The sequence below is a fragment of the Anabrus simplex genome, chromosome 2, assembly GCF_040414725.1.
Source record: "Anabrus simplex isolate iqAnaSimp1 chromosome 2, ASM4041472v1, whole genome shotgun sequence".
NCBI lineage: Eukaryota > Metazoa > Arthropoda > Insecta > Orthoptera > Tettigoniidae > Anabrus > Anabrus simplex.
The window spans coordinates 582,825,379-582,845,629 of NC_090266.1; positions in this window are offsets into that span (position 1 = coordinate 582,825,379).

A 20,251-nucleotide genomic window follows, 5' to 3' on the forward strand; every position below is an offset into this window, starting at 1 on the left:
TGTTTCTTAATGTTCCCTGAGATCATATACTGAGAGTACAAAGTTACAAGGATGACTAAAAAGGATGTCTATATACATATAAATGTCGTAGAAGTTTGAGGAAGCATTGCTCCGGGGCATGCTTAGAATGCTAGAGCCTGTTTTAAGTTAGAAATGATGAATCATTCAGGTTGAAACATCGGCCATGATGTGTGTTATCCGAATTAGAACAGGGCATGATTTTGGGTGTGAAACACATGATCCTTCATTTCCTGAAGTTTTGTCTCACAGTGAAACACGTGTTTTAGGAATACATAATTGAAAACATTACAGTTCACTGTGAACTGTGCAGTGGCCAATCACGGTTCATTCATGATGAAGGGTGCCTGTCTAGACTTGTCTTGGAAACAACAACAGCTACAATTGCTCAATCCGTATCTCTTTAAACGGGGAAAGTACACGACACATTTCCAACATACCGTACTTGAGTATATTTCCTGAGAAAGGTGGTTTATTCCAAAGGGACGATGTATAGTCTCATTGACCCGACGTTTTTGAGTACTTAGTGTGATTAGCTGCCACCCCCGAAGGCCCGGGTTCGATTCCCGGCTCTACCACGAAATTTAAAAGTGGTACGAGGGCTGGAACGGGGTCCACTCAGCCTAGGGAGGTCTACTGAATAGAGGTGGGTTCGATTCTCACCGCAGCCATCTTGGAAGTGGTTTTCCGTAGTTTCCCACTTCTCCTCCATGCAAATGACGGGATGGTACCTAACTTAAAGCCACGGCGGTTTCCTTCCCTCTTCCCTGGCCAACCCTTCCAATATTCCCATCCCCCCACCAAGGCCCTGATCAGCATAGCTGGTGAGACCACCTGGGCGAGGTACTGGTCATCCTTCCCAGTTGTATCCCCCGACCCAAAGTCTCACGCTCCAGGACACTGTCCTTGAGGCGGTAGAGGTGGGAATCCTGGCTGGAACCCAGGGAAAAACTCTGGAGCAGTTTAAAAAAATAATAATAAAGCTAATAATAATAGTAATAATGTCCGCCTTTGTGATGTAGTGGTTAGTGTGATTAGCTACCACCCCCGGAGGCCCGGGTTCGATTTCCGGCTCTGCCCTGAAATTTTAAAAGTGGTGCGAGGGCTGGAGCGGGGTCCACTCAGGGCAACTGAGTAGAGGTGGGTTCGATTCCCACCTCAGCTATCCTGGAAGTGGTTTTCCGTGGTTTTCCACATCTCCTCCAGGCAAATGCCGGGATGGTACCTAACTTAAGGCCACGGCCGTTTCCTTCCCTCTTCCTTGTCTATCCCTTCCAATCTTCCCATCCCCCAGCAAGGCCCGTGTTCAGCATAGCAGGTGAGGGCGCCTGGGCGACTTATTGGTCATTCTCCCCAGTTGTATCCCCGAAGCAATGTTTCACGCTCCAGGACACTGCCCTGTGGCGCTAGAGGTGGGATCCCTCGCTGAGTCCGAGGGAAAGACCAACCATGGAGGGTAAACCGATTAAGGAGGAGAGAATAATAATAATAATAATAATAATAATAATAATAATAATAATAATAATAATAATAATAATAATAATAATAATAATAATAATAGGCAGCACAGAAAATAGTTTGAGGGGTTTCCCCATTTTTACACCAGGCAAATGCTGGGGTTGTACAGTAAGATCACGGTCGCTTCTTACCCTGTCCTGTACTATCATCACCATAAGACCAGTCTTTCTCGGTGCGCCGTTAAACCAATGCGATATAATACTATTGAAGTTTTATGTAAAAGCTCACGCAGTTTATGAAGCTGAAACGATCGTTTTACACCGGAATATACCATCTCAATATTAACCTCTAGTCCACATAGGAAACACGAAGAACCATTCAACTATTATAACTCTGGCCGTCCGGTTCCATGGCTAAATGGTTAGCATGTAGGCCTTTGGTCACAGGGGTCTCGGGTTTGATTCCCGGCAGGCTAGGAATTATGAACCATAATTGGTTAATTCCGCTGGCACTGGGGCTGGGTGTATGTGTCGTCTTCATCATCATTTCATACCCATCACGGCTCGCTGGTCGCCTACGGGATTCAAATCAAAAGACCTGCATCTGGCGGGCTGAACTTGTCCCTGCACACTCCTGGCACTAAAAGCCATACGCCATTTCATTTCATTTTTCATTCTTAATCTGTTTACCCTCCAGGGTTGGTTTTTCCCTCGGACTCAGCGAGGGATCCCACCTCTACCACCTCAAAGGCAGTGTCCTGGAGCGTGAGACATTGGGTCGGGGGATACAACTCGGGAGAATGACCAGTACCTCGACCAGGCGGCCTCACCTTCTATGCTGAACAGGGGCCTTTGTGGGGGAGCGGGAGGAAGAATGAAAGGGACAGGCAAGGAAGAGGGAAGGAAGCGGCCGTGGCCTTAAGTTAGGTACCATCTCGGCATTTGCCTGGAGGAGAATCGGGAAACCACGGAAAACCACTTCCAGGATAGCTGAGGTGGGAATCAAACCCATATCTACACAGTTGCCCTCCCGAGGCTGAGTGGACCCCGTTCTAGCCCTCGTACCACTGTTCAAATTTTCGTGGCAGAGCCAGGAATCGAACCTGGGCCTCCGGGTGTGGCAGCTAATCACACTAAGCACTACACCACAGAGGCGGTCTCGTGTCATTTTTACTCAGGCTAATGCACCCGGCTTCAGTCACACGGAACAATACCAGATTGGTTGTAGCGTCGAACTAAGGCAAACCGGAGGGAAGCTGCATTACCGACCTTTAGACCACAATGACCAATTTCTTCTGCTCGGGCTTCCGATTACTATACTTTAAGCTCTTCTAATAAAGGTTCAGAATCTACACTAATTATTCCCTATAGTCCAGAAAGTTGAGATTAATATACTGATATGTATTCATTAATTTGGTGTAATAAATACTTTACGTGTTTTAATGGCAACATGAGAGTAAATTCAGAATGATAACTGACTGTTACTGCTATTATTCGAATGTTTCTAGTATGCAAAATAAAGATCACAGCTGTTAGTATATTATAGTATCACGTAAACATATATGTGTTAACTGATCTCAGCGCAATTACTCTTTAATGGTGATTGATCTCTGCATCTTTGAGAGAAAAGAAATCTCACGAAAAGAAAATCTGGAAGGTGATTTCACCACCTGCACTCACTAGAACGGATAGAGAGCAAGTTACTTACGAGGCAGAAACCGGCGAAGTTCTCCAAGCGAAACGACCTGCTCTGAGGAAATTGATTGTCGCTTGGCAAAGCTACAAAAGTGGTATGCATGAAAAACGTTTGCTCTAATGAGTTTCCCACTAAAACATTCATAAGTATAATTCAGGAAATTCACGTTGGATATAATCTTATTATTCTCTAATTAGTAAGGAAAACAGAATATCGTTACTTCATTAACAAGGTAAAAATACTTCGGAGAATAAATTAATGAAAGAAATAATAATCATCGTAATATAATTTAAGTTCCTATCAAGAACATGCTTCGTGGCACCGAAGGCCTCGTGAAACTTGGCGGTATTCCGGTGATGACTGTTTTTCCTCAATCGAAACAACATTTGCTCTTGTGAGTTCAGTACGATAATAATAATAATAATAATAATAATAATAATAATAATAATAATAATAATAATAATAATAATATTTGCTTTACGTCGCATTAACTACTTTTTAAGGTCTTCAGAGACGCCGAGGTGCCGGAATTTAGTCCCACAGGAGATCTTTTACGTGCCAGTAAATCTACCGACACGGGACTGTCGTATTTGAGCACCTTCAAATACCACCGGACTGAGCCTGGATCGAAACTGCCAAGTTGGGGTTAGAAGGCCAGCGCCTTAACCGTCTGAGCCACTCAGTCCGGCTGAGTTCAGTACGAAGAATTATATTCCCTTTATTGTCAATTAAGTAGATCGATTATTTGATCAGATAAGTGAGAATGAGCGAACTCGTGTTTGACCATCAGAGTGATGTTACACATCGTGGCAGAGCAGGATGCAGAGGAAAGCTACAACTCTAACACATCAGTATTGAAAAATATAATGAGAATAAGAATAAAAATACGTAGGTATAAAATTAAATTTGTTAGAACATATTCAATCCAATGAAGTCGATTACGTTATATAATACTAATAATCTTATAAATGAAATTCTAGGGGTCCGTTGTCTTTAATATGATTTATTTCGCCAAATTTCGATATATTTATTTCAGGTCAGTTCAAGATCATATAAGAGAGACAGATCTATTGCTCAAAATAGAGGCGTGGGGGATCTGCACTCTGGTCAAACTAGCGCAGCGCAATGCACACTGAGAGGCCCTGAACTAAACTATACTTCAAAACTTGACATTCACTTGAAGTGAACTTCAAAGATGAATTAAGGTTTATTTTTTTACATTGTTCAATTTGAACTTGATGCTTCATTTCACCTTTCAACGTAGCTTATTAATTTTTGCATGATAAAGACGGAAGAATATATTTTTTGGATAAGATTAATTATTCTATTCGCACTTTGTTTATGCAGTCAACTGTCTGAAGTAATCCGTTTTCAATAAAATCAAATATATTTATTGCCTAAAAAGTTGTACTCGTGTTCATTTTTTGGAGAGTCTCTATTCAGACATTCAGACGAAATCGTGACCAGAAAGTGTTAAGAAACCCCGATGAGAACGTTGCACTTTTCCATGTGAAATCTGCCTGCATAATACCGTTAATGTGATGTAGGTGACAGTGGTAGCACTTTTACATTGATTCTCATGTTTCAGATGGGTGCTAGGTACTTAAAAGGAAAGAACGCTTGTTTAAACTTCACGCTCAACGTTCCTACCGATAATTACAACGATTCGGATTAAAATGACACTTTATTGACTTCATATTTTAATTTTGCTAATTTATAATTTTATTCCCTACCCCAATACCTTCTCTGGTGGTTTATCTGTAGTTTACCTAAAAATATCCGTGGTCCTTTTTAAATGGAGTTGTATTAAAAAGATTGCTGCAGTCGAAAAATGTAATTGAAGATAATGAGCTGTGGACCACGGAAATAGTTCAGACAGTGTCTTAGTTGCCTGACATCGGTGCTGCAGTGAGTATAGCATTTTAGAATGATTAATGATGGGAAAAATCCATCCTAGACCAATTAGGGATAGCCGTCTCGAAAAAATTCCCTTTGTTCATTTCTAGGTATGAATGCGTACTGTAGCAGTACATTTATATTATCTAACAAATTTAAATGAAGTATGTATCGTATTCCATATGATCTGGATAACGAGCAAGATAGATTTCATAAAAAACATTTTAAAACTTTCCTTTGAGGCCATGGTCATTATTTTGTGGATAAAATACAGGCCGTTCTCGGAAGACAGGTTTCGTGACGGAAATATTCTTCCACTGTCTCAAAGTAGTAGATCAAATATAACCGATATACCTGAGCTGCCGTTATGCAGTCTTCGCTCAGAATATGAAATGAGTTAGTGGGTATGAATGACTATGTATAAATATTATGAACCACGCTGAGTGATCTAACAGATTTACCCCGATTTGCATTCTGCCTCTCTGTCAAGATCTTCTCAGTATTCCGCACACAGACTATCGATGCCTTTATACGCCTTGCTGGGAGATACATATATACGGGTATTATTGTTTTCAAATATTTCTTCAGTTTTATTATTCTTGTCATATCTTCCACATTTTTAGTGCTTCCTCCATAGTTTATATTTTCTTCTTGCCTGCCTTCTCATCTCCGCTCATGAAGTCACTCCATCGTTTCACATCGCTAGTTAGTAGTGTTCCACTCGCAAATGTAATTTACTACAAAGATATAGAGGGTGAGGACTGATCGATCGAGCTATGGCGATGTTGCTACGTTAGTAAATTATCAGGTCATCCTTCGGGAGCAGAATAAGTAAGTATTTGAAAATTATACTCGAGTAATAACAATTAAGTCCACTTCCTTCTTATGTTGTTGTTCGTTTCGTTTAATTTACTGGTTAAGGGAATCGTAGTTATGAGCTCAATTACGTCCACCGTGTTAAACATCTATGATAACATGTGTATTCTTCTACCAGTGTTTACCTGTGCATTTGCAATTTAAATAGGACATTATGCAGAGAAGCGGTTGTACAATTTGAGATTTCTTAATTGATATGCCAGGAAGCAGGTGCTCTTCATGGAATTCGCATTCCTTACATTCATATTCCATATTCACTGGCAGTCCAGTGTCAAGACAAGTTACTTTTTACATTTGGGAACAGCAATTTTTGATAAAGTACCATTTTAATGAGAAGTACTATAGGATTATCAGTTCCTCACGAACTAACAAATCAGTTATTTGCAACGTGTGCCAAAGAGAAACCGACGTTATCTGCCCTTATAGAGAACGATGAAATACAGAGTTCAAAGATTCAATAACTAACTTATATCTTTCGATTATTTTCTAGGTCTTCATGCATGTATGCGGGATGAGGTCATAAATGTTAAATGCTTACGTGCGTTACGTAGTCATGTTAACTTAAGAAAATGCATTTTACTAAAGCAAATCTATTTACATTCAGTAACACGCTAAATGGGTTCTTGAAAACAATATGGAAGTAAACAGCCGATAATATTGACCTAGTCCGGCTCCATGGCTAAATGGTTAGCGTGCTGGCCTTTGGTTACAGAAGTCCTGGATTCGATTCCCGGCGGGATCAGGAATTTTATCCGTAATTGGTTAATTTCGCTGACACTGGGACTGGGTGTATATGTCGTCTTCATCATTATTTCATCCTAATTACGACGAGCAGGTCGCCAACGGGCGTCAATCAAAGGACCTGCATCTGGCGAGCGGAACTTGTCCTCGGACATTAAAAGCCATACGCCATTTCATTTCAATACTGACCTGGAAATGTTTCCTGGTACATTTGGGGGATAAGTTAAAATAATACTTCCTTCATGCAAAAAATACGACTGAGTGAGCAACCGTTTTGTGACTACCGAAAGCACGTAGTGTCTACTATTAAGAGAAGCAGAAAGTCTGAGTGAACTTCAGCCTTAATAGATCGTGACCAGTACACATAGTATAAACCGAAGAGATGTTAAGTTCAGAACAGAGCTGTTCAACAGGACGCCAGTGTTATTAGAAACCTCAGCCTTCCGATTTCGCCTCAGAAGTTCTACCCATTTAAGCTATGGTGGCCTAAGATTGAAACCTACAGGTCTGGCACTACTGCCATCACAACTGCAGAAAATTTATTTCGAGTTCAAACAAACTCTCATTTCTGACTGAGCTACATGAATTCTATAATTTTTGACTAAGTATTAATAAACAATATATATATATATATATATACGAATTTCATATATATACATGTTATCTACGTGTTCAGATTTTAATAAAAATACGTTTGTTTCCCTGATTCACTTTTGCCGCTGAAGAAGACCAAGTGAGAAGCGTTGCATGCTGTGCGCGATTAAAAAAATGTAAATCCTAGCTAATCTCACTTGGTTTTGTGTGTCATGATAGAAACTGATGTAGGCCTATATATTCCATGTTGATTAATATATATTATACAATTTGCTTTACGTTGCACCGACACAGATAGGTCTTATGGTGGCGATGGAATAAGAAAGGCCTAGAAATGGGAAGGAAGCGGTCGTGGCCTTAATTAAGGTACAGCCCTAGCATTTACCTGATGTTAAAATGGGAAACCGCGGAAAAGCATCTTCAGGGATGCCGACAGTGTGTGTCGAACCCACTACCTCCCGCATGCAAGCTCACAGTTGTGCGCCCCTAACCGCACGGCCAATTCGGCCTGTAGATTGTATTATAATTAAGTATTATGCGATAAATCTTATCATACATATATTTGCATGTTTTTCGACTTAATACAACTTCTTCTATAACGACAAACGTATTAAAGGTCGTCTTCAGCCTTGCCGTAAATGAATCAACCCACAAAGCAAACAATGTGAAATTTCACTTTCAAAGTAGCGGGTTCCCTTGGCCTATAAAATAGCTTATTCCCGAGAAGTCCGTGTAAGAAGTACGTTACAGAACGCCATTTCAGGACACATTCCGGCACTAGAACGTTTCACAATACCCACAGTAGTTCAGGGAATTATTTTAATTACAGGGATTTAGCTTACGTCATATGATTTCGGATGCAGTGTACACAGATCCGAAGTACTATATCAACTTGTCTGTTGTTCCTGAACAATAGGTACTATACATGGAAATATTTGTGAGCGGTCTATTTTCTGCAGTGCCCATAATCATTATCATCGTGGTGATGTGCTAGCTATTCACTGACAACTCTATGAGCTAGCTCATTTTGGTATTCACACTCATCAGGGAATTCAGTAATACTTCTACTACTACTACTACTAATAATAATAATAATAATTCAGTACTACTACTACTACTACTACTACTACTACTACTACTACTACTACTACTACTACTACTACTACTACTACTACTAATAATACTAATAATAATAATAATAATAATAATAATATTAATAATAATTTTAACTCAGATATGCTGTTAATGTCACTCTGCTGCTTTGGTCGAAATTCACATGAAATAATGCTTTGAATTCCTTCCAGGATGCTAATACTGAACCCTTGACTTATCATTCCATCGTTGGTCGGCCACAGCTGCTACAGCAGAGCAATATTGAACTCCTAAATCTTGGGGTCGTTGCGGGAATGTTTCGGTCACGATCTTAACCAAACGATGGGGTTCAGAAGAGAGCCTAACTACTTGAAATGAGGAGCAAATATGTGCTTACTAACTTTTATTGAATTATTAACGGCACAAAAAATGCATTTGTATAAATCCTTGATCAACAATTATTATTATTATTATTAAATGTTTCAAACGCAGTCACATTGCATAGCGTATATATTTTCTCTTACAATATCGAAGAATTTGCTTCGGGGAAAGTAGGAATCACATAAATTAGCGGACAGCGAAACTGAAAAAAAGTGAAAAGAAAACCTGAAAATTCGGGCACCTATTAATCCAAACGATAACTGAGAATTAATCCACACGATCCGTGGAAAATCTGACCTTCAGCAAGTAGAACGCCTGATTTACTCTTAATTGAGGTTATCCACCAGTCGAATACCCTTTCGGATACGGAACACCCGCCGAATGGACCCTTAATCGAACCAAATTGATTATCAGTTGCTTTGGATAGGTTGCGAAATATTACTGGAAAGCATTGTGTTCACTACGAGTTGACAGCAGCATTCACAATTGAAACAAAATTCCACCATGTATTTGTCATTTCATGGCACCCTTAAGTTATAAAATAATCCCGATGCTAAAACGTGCATCACCCAAACAGCTGTTCAGAAGGAACCAACAACAACACGATCGGCGAGGATCTTGCGTTACGTCGTTCTGAAGGAACAAAACTCCAAAATTCAGGGAACACTTATTCATCACGCATTTAGAAGAAATGCCAAACACTGAAGTTAATTAAAAAGTGGTGAATCACTCGAAAAATATTATTATAAAAACGACTTTCAGGATATGAATGGTTACGTTAAGCTTAATAAAATTACAAGTCCACATGGTAAAATAAAACAAATTACAGAATTCTTTCCTACTTAACAATGACTACCATTACAGATCCATCTACTTATTGTTTGTCCCAACACCCTACCTACAAAGTTATCAATTGATCGAACTCAACTACGTATAAAAATGAAAGAACGACAAAGATTGAAAATAAAATATATTACCGGCTGACGAATCGAATACGCATTCGTAACTCAAGTCTCACATACATACGCTGAGTCTCAACATGCACACTATCAAAGCGAAACGGACGTCAGAACGACAAACAATTAAGTTCGTAAAATAAAATAAAATACTGAAGTTAATTAAACTCAAATACGCATGGCAAACTGTAGTAAATATTCAATCATCGCTAGCTCAGTATCCAATGCTGGACAACCCTCGCCATTAGTGATTCCATAATCTTAGGTAAACACCTTCCAGCTGGTAAAGGGATGCGCCCAAGCTTGGCTTCGTTATTACCGAACTAACACTCTTTAGCAGACACTACCATCGATCAGGTCACTTCGCAAAACATCTAATCTAAGACTTGAGTATGTACAGCTGACATCCCAGACCTATCGTCGGGCCTACTTAACGTCTGTACACCCTAACACTAAACTCTATGTACACATACCTTCCTAATTCTATCGTTGAGCGTGAACTAGGACGTCTCATCATCAGTATACTCCTAGGATAACATGTGACGTCCTAAATCTATTGTCGAGCGGAAATTAGGTCGTATACGCTTCCTCTAGCATATCAGGTGAACTCGTAACTTCAAACAAACTCTGATATTTGTAGCTGTATTTCTGGTCGAAACTAATAACACGCAACGAAACAAATTCTTGCCACAGAATGAACGCAAGTCGGAAAATGCCACTAAGTACCTATCTTGTTACTAAAACGTGAACTTGAAAAATAAATATCGCGTGGCGAACAATCCACAACTCAAACACGATCTCAGCATGCGCAATGAAATTTAGAAAAATGATAATGAATTCCAACACACATCTAACATTAATTGGTTGTCGTTAAAAAAACAATAATCATCACCACCAAAAGAATATCCACACAGCAGTTTTAGGATGAAGCCCTCGAATCGCCTACAGTCATTTTTCCAAATATTCATATCCATGACTATCCAGTGAAACGAAATTCAATAAATTTACACAGCCAAACATATCGCTTTAAAAACGTCCAATATCTCATCCCACAATGTTTCCGATTTAATGATAAATTACCGCCTTGTAATTTATGAACTTTACTGATTGGAAACTTGTCATTACAGTCAAATAACACCAACCGTGTATTCAAAATGCTCTTCTATCCTTTAGGTCATATTATTCTAATATGCATTATACTGACTTTACGTAACTAGTCACTTGGTTTTTACTACCAAGATTTACCATCTTCACCAAAAATCGTTTTTTCACTTGGGATTTTACTTGAAATTTTACTGTGCCTCACACAATAGATATCTCGAACCAACCTTCTCCAGGCCTCAGTTTTCGGATTGTTAGCGGAATGTACTGCAGCCTGCCACATAAATCTCACATTTAATATACAGCCCGTCTCAAAAATTCTTCGCTCTGGGCAAATATATCCTGTCTCAAAAATTCATTCTCATCGTCTTCTCATGGCGGTATTATATGAAATATACAGGCTTCCTCTGCCTGCAACATTTCTACAACTCTTATCTCCACATATATAAATTCTTCGCTCTCAATCCATTTTCTTATATTTCAAGACTTTTTCAAACCTCAATCCTTTCGTGACAAACAACTTTTATAAAATATACCTTTTTTATTTTACTGTTACTACAACTTTCGGACCTCGAGAATACAACACACCGTGATTTTCCATATCATCGAGATACACGATGTCACAAAATTTTTACTTCCCATGAATAAAACATAACTTTTTCTGATTTCACTGAAATTTTCTAGACACCCACAAACCTTGTAGAATATAATTGTTAAATCCACTTTTTAACGTAGGAAAATTTTATCCCCCGGTAGACATTATTATTATTATTATTATTATTATTATTATTATTATTATTATTATTATTATTTCGACAAAATTTTCTGAATTCAAACGATATTCGAAATTAAGACATTCGCCACGACTACGTTATCATTATCACCTTCCTAATTTTCCTCACTTCGGACAATATCTCAAAGAATATTAACACAATATTTAAACGTCGCATTTTATAGTTTCATGATGAGAATTTTACAACACTAAAGATTTTCACACGCTGACCAGAAATATAATACTTTCACCTGATCATTACAAAATATCAACCCAACACACGCAATTAAAATTGGTAGGGACAAACAATAATCTAACTACAACATTGATACAAAATATTCACAGACCTGCGATTGTAGCCATCGTCCTGGATTCTGGCTGCATCTAACCAGCAAACCTCGTTTATTTTAGCCTCCAATGGCTATCTGGGATTTTTTCTTATATTTACACAGGTAACTTAAATTACACAACACTCTACAACGCACTTTCAAATCGTTTACCAGGCGACGAGCATTCTTCTCAAATGATCACGTCCACTGCGTTCGCAAGACTGTCCCCTTATCGCCCGACTACGGCCAGGTGTTTCAACAGATAAGGAACCAGACACAGTAGCTAACATCAAACTCCTCTTTAACAGACACACACTGAATACCGAGAGAAATTCAATTACTTCTAAACCTTCAAAGTTTCCATTAGCGGCAGCTCAGAACATTTCTATCACCTTCCGCTTCTAACAGTATATTTGAACCATACACACGAACACGTAATAAGTTATTTGGAGACCAAATTTTCACACTTTTCTTCTGACGAGTGACGCGGGCTCCGCCGCTCCAGTAACCAAACAGAGACTGTCAATTATACGGAGGGATATTTATTTTATACTCTATGGGATGACGCCACTCACACCATGAATCTTGGTTGTGTAATATGCTAATTCCGCATCCAATAGACCAATTTTCCTGAAATTTTGTTCCATAACTTCGGACAGACTTACGCTTTATTTCGGTGTTAATTTCATAATTTTCCCATGCTCGCAACAGGCGAAATAAATTATTTTTGCCCGGGCATTTCGCGGGTTTTCTTCACTCATCGACCTTGGCACGTATCACTGGTCCGCGGGTTGGACGCGGATTTGTGTCTAGGCTTAACTGCATTTATTCTTACCCTGGGGGTTCTGTCTTCCCATAGGGTTTAAGAATAATTTAGATTCTTTATTTCTGAATTTACTGTGTTGCCAAAATTTCTTGTTACGAAGAATTCCTTGAATTTGAAAAATTGTTGAATATTCGAAGTCCACCAAAGTGTCCCGGCGTTTTACGAGTTCGCAGTTTGCTTGACGCGGGGAGCTCGTTCCCACGAGCCAGCCAGACTCATGAACTGCAAACATGGCCGCTCTTAAACAAGTAACTTTTATTTGAAATAAATATTGGAAAAACAATAATTTTCTCATCGTAGAATTATGGGTTCAATACAGTCGTGAATTCGTAGGAAAATACTTTTAGTTTACCTTCATAATATTAGCCATCACTGTTTGGAAACTGGCATTATACTCACACTTGTTCTTAAATCAAATTATAGAATCAATTGACTTTTGAGGATGAATAATCACGTATCTGCTGCTAAGCATAAGGTACGGTACGAATTTTGTGGGGTAGGTTACAGCGCATGGTGAGAATAGGATATTCCAGAGGAGATAAAAGGTCGCCTCTCCTTGCTCGTTTGCTAGGTCCGTTCGCTTGGTGTATAATTGTTCATATTCATATAATTAGCCAATTGCGTAACATTATTTTTCAGACACTTCTCTTTAGTGTTCGAGGTTTTGGGATAGAATCTGGCACTTTCGATTGCCATTGGAGAGTGGATATAAGCGAGGAACTCTGTAAATATGGGTAGATGGCATTTCAAGACAAGGTAAAGCATTCAAGCTACTGGTCATATTTTAACCCGAAGAAAGTCTATTGTTTTGTACTAGGAAAATTAAGCTATATTTTTTACTGAAGAGTTTTATTAGTATATTTGTTACTGTATTTCGCCGGCCCCGTGGTGTAGGGGTAGCGTGCCTGCCTCTCGCCCGGAGTCCCCGGGTACGATTCCCTGCTAGGTCACGGAATTTTCTCTCGGCCTGAAGGCTGGTTCGAGGTCCACTCAGCCTACGTGATTATAATTGAGGAGCTATGCGACAGTGAGATGGCCCTTGTCTCGAAAGCCCAGAATAACGGCCGAGATGGTGCGTTGTGCTGACCACATTACCCCTCGTAATCTGCAGGCCTTCAAGCTGAGCAGCGGTCGCTGAGCAGGCCAAGGCCCTGTCAAGGGCGTTAAGTGCCGTGGGGTTTGGTTTGGTTTTGTTACTGCATTTCGTCAATTGTATTGTTTTAGACCTGTCCCTTGCAAGACATGTCTCCTTTGATGTGTGACAAGTAGCCTATGGCCTTTATAACTTTATCGTCAGCTTTTCAACAGATTTCTACCGAACGAGATTGCTGCACGATTTCGGGTCGCTTAGCTGTGAGCTTGCACTCACGAGATGTTGGGTTCGAAACTCACCGCTCGCAACGAAAATTATTTTCTTCCTTGTTTTCCCATTTCAGAATCAGGCGAAAAATGAGGCTGTACTTCAATTATGTCCATGATTCCACCTTCCCAATCTCAGCCTTCCTTCACCGAAAATCTTCTATGTGTCAGTGCGACATTAAAATGAAAGAAATAAAATAATGCCGTTTATAAAATGACCACTTGCATCTTCCACACATTTAGCGATCATTTTGTTAGGCATATTTCATATTTTTTTAAAAGTAAACGCAGACACAGTTTCAGAAATAAATGGTTTGTGTCTCTAAAATTATTAATGATAGTGTGAAGTTACCTCTACAACCCTTTCCAGAAGCGTTTTTCGACTCACTTATTGGCAATAATTCAGTGTGTGTACGAAAGGATCACAGTGCTTCTAGCCTCTGGAACCACCACACCATCCGAGTATATTGGTGAAGTCAAGGAACGCGACAGGTCAGACCTACTAAAGGGCACATATTGTTGAAGAGAATGTGCTCTTTGTACTTTAGTAGGCAAGGTTACAGCGATAAGATATTTTTTTTTAATTTTTAGGTTGCTTTACGTCGCACCAACACAGATAGGTCTTATGGCGACGATGGGATAGGAAGGGGCTAGGAGTAGGAAGGAAGCGCCCGTGGCCTTAATTAAGGTACAGCCTGGTGTGAAAATGGGAAACCACGGAAAACCAACTTCAGGGCTGCCGTCAGTGGGATTTGAACCCACTATCTCCCGAATACTGGATACTAGCCGCACTAAAGCGACTGTAGCTATCGAGCTCGGTGATAAGATAATAATAATAATGATAATAATAATAATTATATTATTATTATTATTATTATTATTATTATTATTATTATTATTATTATTATTATTATTATTATTATTATTATTATTATTATTATTATAACTAGCTGAAACCCGTCAAGACACGACGGTCAATGGGGTGAATATTTATTGGAAGAATTCCTTATAATACTGTATATGACATTCCTTGCACCTGATTCTTTTACAGTTTTTTTACGTCACACGCGCACAGTCTTACGGCGACGATGGGATAGTAAATGGCTAGAAGTGGGAAGGAAGTGACCGTAGGTTTAATTAAGCTACAGCCCCAGCATTTGCCTGGTGTGAAAATGGGAAACCACGGAAAACCATCTCTCGGGTTGCCGACAGTGGGATTCGACCCTACTATCTCCCGAATTCAAGGTGATAGCTACGTGACTAAATTATGCAGCCTCTTGCTCGGCGAATTCCTTGTACCTCAAACCTTGTACCTTTCGGTACTACTGCAACTTTAATATATCGCTTTCTTGACATTGCAACATTTAGCTGGCCATGGCTAAAAACTGGCTGAGGTAAACGTTCCTTGAGGTTTGTTGATCGTGATACAAAATGCTAAGCGAATTTAAAACTGACACCTCTTGAAAGAAAATTGGGGTTATTTTATAAAATATGAGGGATCACAGCTCCAGCTTTACCTTCACTTATTTTTTCCAAATATAAACAATTTTCATGCATACTTTTTAGAAGTACTCCCTAATCTGGTTCCACTTAGGAGCCGTTGCGAAACATTCCGATTTTTATGGAGCATTATTAAGGCTCCAATTTTTAGAAAAAGAATATGTGGAGGCAAATAATTAATTGCAAGGGATTCAAGAATTATGTAGAAAATTGAAGAATGCGTTCATCTTCACTATTCATTTGTTTACCCTAGTGTATGATTTTGAATTACCGGGTATAAGCGCAATTATTTTCAAATTAATTAAATAATTAATTATGAACGGCAGTTTTCAAGAAAATCACATCTTTCTTAGAAGTGAACCTTTTGCAATAAATTTATATTACAATATCATCATGTGATAAAATTCTGGCTGTTATTTCAATAACATTTGATCCGTCACCACCTATAGGAGAGCAATCACCGTTTCCGATTTCTTGCAAAACACATCAGCGAATTTTATTTCTTTTGTGGTTTTGCCCGATACTTTCATGTAAGTTAAGTGGCGCATTTTAAAAGAGGTTCAAAGAAGAGATTACTTAATACAATTATAAATAAATACGATCTAGAATAACGACCGAGAATATTCGTCGTGCAGAACACACGACACCTCGGAATCTGCAGGCCTTCGGGCAGAGCAGTGGTCGCTTTGTTGGCCATGGCCCTTCGGAGCTGTTATAGAATGCAGGTGTGTTGTATGAATAAATAATTGTTTGGTGGTAAGCATGTAGCAAAACAGACAAGGCCTTTATGAAATCTCTACCAAGAACAATAATTTTCCCACCGGAAGGAATGGAATGTCGTTGCCTATGATATATATTAGAATACGATTCATACACATTAGTGACTGACTATTTGCCATTGGGGCTTTATCCCATACTGAGTCTTGCTAATCGAATATCACCAGCTGCTTTGGAATTTAATTTTAAACCAGACACCGGATTCTCATTTGAATTTAGAGGAATGTTGAATGTAATATCCACTGTTAAACAGCTCGGCAGCAAAAAAGCGATTTTCCCTGTCGTCAAAGAACCAGCTTACCAGCAAGATACTGATTGCACATGCGTACCTACTCCCTTGCTGCTCAGCGCTCTCACGGTTCAGGTGGACTTGGGCTCGTCAGTAGACGAGCGCATTAGCCAATCAGAAAAGTATATTTCTCTCTAACAACTTAAAAATAAACGGCAAGAAATCGTTATGCTTTTAAAGACACTCTGCAAATCTGCAGGCCAACAGCGTTCGTCAAAATGCTTTACGACGTCCATCGGTTCAGCTGTTCTCTCAAAATCGATGTAACAAAATTCAACATAATGTTTTGAATATGTAGATAATAAAAACAATATCTAATACATATCAGACACATTTCCCTCTCATTTGTTTGCACACACCTACATGGGAGATGGAGATCACTGGGATTGGTTGGTTGGCTGGAAACAATGGAACTAATACAGTTCTAGCGGTAAAAATTAGTAGTGGATTTGTTTTTACATGAATATAGACGTAGCCTTCAGACAGGCCGTCAATATCCCCATCTAGTCTCATCGCAGTCATTTATTATGTAAATTTCTTGCTGTAGATTATGGTATATTGAGACTCAAGACACAGAGAAAGTAAATCCAGTCAGGGTGCAACGAAAGCCAAGATCTTGCTACATAAGGTGAATAATCAACTGGTGGAGAGATAACAGTTATGCACACTATTTAGGAAATTTCACACACACATATGGTATATATATATAGGAAAGTGTAGGCATTATACACACCTAAGGCATTATAATTGTATAGGGTGTACACCTTCCCCGGCTAGTTAAACTGCGCGCCTTCTCTAGGGCCATCTACGCCAACGGACTTGAACTTGTGAACTCCCAAAAACTTCCTTCTTCAATGTTGAGATGGCTCTGCCACCTGTGTCCTAACGCTACCTGCTGGACTGCATACAAACTATCCCTACCCCCATGGGACTACAGCCCTTGAAGCGCCATGGCCTACCAAGCGACCACTGCTCGGCCCGAAGACCTGCAGATTACGAGGTGTCGTGTGCTCAGCACAACGAATCCTCTCGGCCGTTATTCTTGGCTTTCTAGACCACGCACGTTTGAATTGTACGCTGGTTAGTGAGTAGCTCATATCATACAGAGAACCACGAGTTATTTCAGGATAGCGCTCCAGTAATCTAGCCGTACCAGCTTCATTATTTAAGTTATTAGGAATGCTATTTTTCAGCGTATTTAAAGTATACCCTCCTGTGGCCTGGCGGTGATACACCATAAAAGAGATTGGCTAGTATAAGAATATAATTATTCCATTCGCTTTCCATCGGATTGCTTAAAACAGGTTTACGACCTAAACGAATTTGCTAGAGCTCAGTTAACTTCTGTTGCTTCCTTAACATCAAGTCAGGCATCCAATACTTCTGCATCAAATTGTTACTTTCCTGCCAACTATCGCTATAGTTCCTAGAACATTGTTTAAGTTTTCGAACAGATGGGAATTTACTCTTTTCCTTTTGTAATTTCTGGCATCTGAGAAAATAAAAGGGACATCTTTGAATTCGTATCCGTACAAAATTTAAGGTAACTGTGTGGAGAACAACAATCGCTGCTTTAAAACATATTTATTTCTAACAGGTAAAATTATGAATCATTATCAGTTACTTCTGCATGTAGACACGCATGACATATCAGAATGTATTGCTACATGTAGAAAGCACAGCGGTTATGAAGTGTACATTACCTCGTTAATTTTTCACGCGAGAAAATAACAACGAGCATCTTGGTTTCTATCATCCGCACTTGGCTATGAATATAACTCAAACAGCGGGATGTTTAATGGAACCACCAAGAGAAGGTGGAGCGGTCAGACTAACTTATCAGCGAACTGACTACGTTGTGTGGGTTGCGTAGCTGTGAGCCTGCATTCTGTTTTGCATTGGTAATTATGTGGCGTGTGAGAATCCCACTGTCCACCGTTCTGAAGATGTTTTACCGTGGTTTCCCATCTGCACACCAGTCACGGACACCTCCTTCCCACTCCTAGCCCTGCCCTATCCCATCGACCCAATAAGAGCTGTATGAGTCGTTGCGACGTAAAACCCATAGCAAAAAAGGAAACTTTTTCACTTCAGTTGACGTCAGAAACTTCTGCTTACGATTACCCACCGCACATGGTTCCCTTACTTTCCCCTAAGGGCAGAAATAAATAAACTGTTAAACAACATTCCAAATTTAATCAAGATGTATTATTTTGATTTATTTGATTTATTTGATTTTAACAATTAAATTATGCATTTACATCCCATTTTCGTTTTATTTTCATTAAACTGAAGTTTATTTTATAATGACATCCAAATATTATAATTCTATTCAAATGAATTTAGTCGGTCACTGGCCAAAAGTGTAACCTATTATAAAATTATTTAACTTCAAATGGCACATCTATGTGTCAATGTATTTCTTGAGTTACGCACTCTGGTAAACAGTCAAGCCTATGTGATAATAGCCATCATAACTAAAATAATTGCTTCACGTTTTTCTCTAAATGGATTATAAGCTTGTTGTTGAGTAGTTCATATCATACAGAGAACTACGAGTTATTCCAATTCAAGACTTTAAAATTGGCTAGCTGAAATATTTGAGTATGAAATTCGATGAAAAATAGAAATATTAGAGAATTTTACTTATTTGGCTTAACCAATTGATGATTCAAACGTGCATTCGTATTGCACATTCAGTTCGTTGCTCACTGTTACATTAAACGAGTATTGTTTTCCTTACCGGACTGTTCTATAAGACTTGTGAAATTCCAGGCAATATTGCATATTCGCATGTATTTCTATATTACTGTTTGTAAATTACATGTGTACTTTTCGAAGTCTCAGCCATTTGTAGAGCGGTTATTTAGTTTTTTCCTCGGCGTCCATTGTCCCCACTGATCGTGGCCACAGGACCTTCAATTCTGCGCAGAGAATGTGGCATCTAATTTAAAAAATCCACATGCATTGCCCACGATTTGAACCGCGGCCTCTTTGCCGTTGTTTGAATCATACTAATTCCATAGTTCCTAAAATGTTGTTTTGATGGTACGTCTTCAAGTTGGCAATTAGTGAATACTGGCGTTCCCCGAGGTTCAGTGCTTGGTCCACTATGCTTGTTGATGTATATAAAATGATATATCCACAATTTTTAAGAATAATTTTTACCATATGTACACCGACGATCTTGAAGCGCACATCCATTTTAGTCCCAGTACAGCACATCAGCATATAGAATATTGCATCGTCGGTCTTATTCAGAAATACTCAAAATCATAATCTGCAGTTAAACATTTTCAGTCTCCAGCATATATATTGGCTATAACTAGCTACGAAACTGTGGATTTCCGTTCTCTCCATCCAGTAAAACTACTAGACATTGATATCCCTTACAGTAGCAGTCAACAACTTAGGAATGACTTTCGACAGAAATTTGTCTTGGTCAGAGCACACAACAGCTGTTGTTAAAAAAAGGACATTTTCATCGATGCATGCCTTGAAGCGTAATATTCACTATATTCCTCCCAGTACGCGTAAATTATTTAACAAAGCTCTAATATATCCAAACATCGACTATGGATCAGCTGTGTA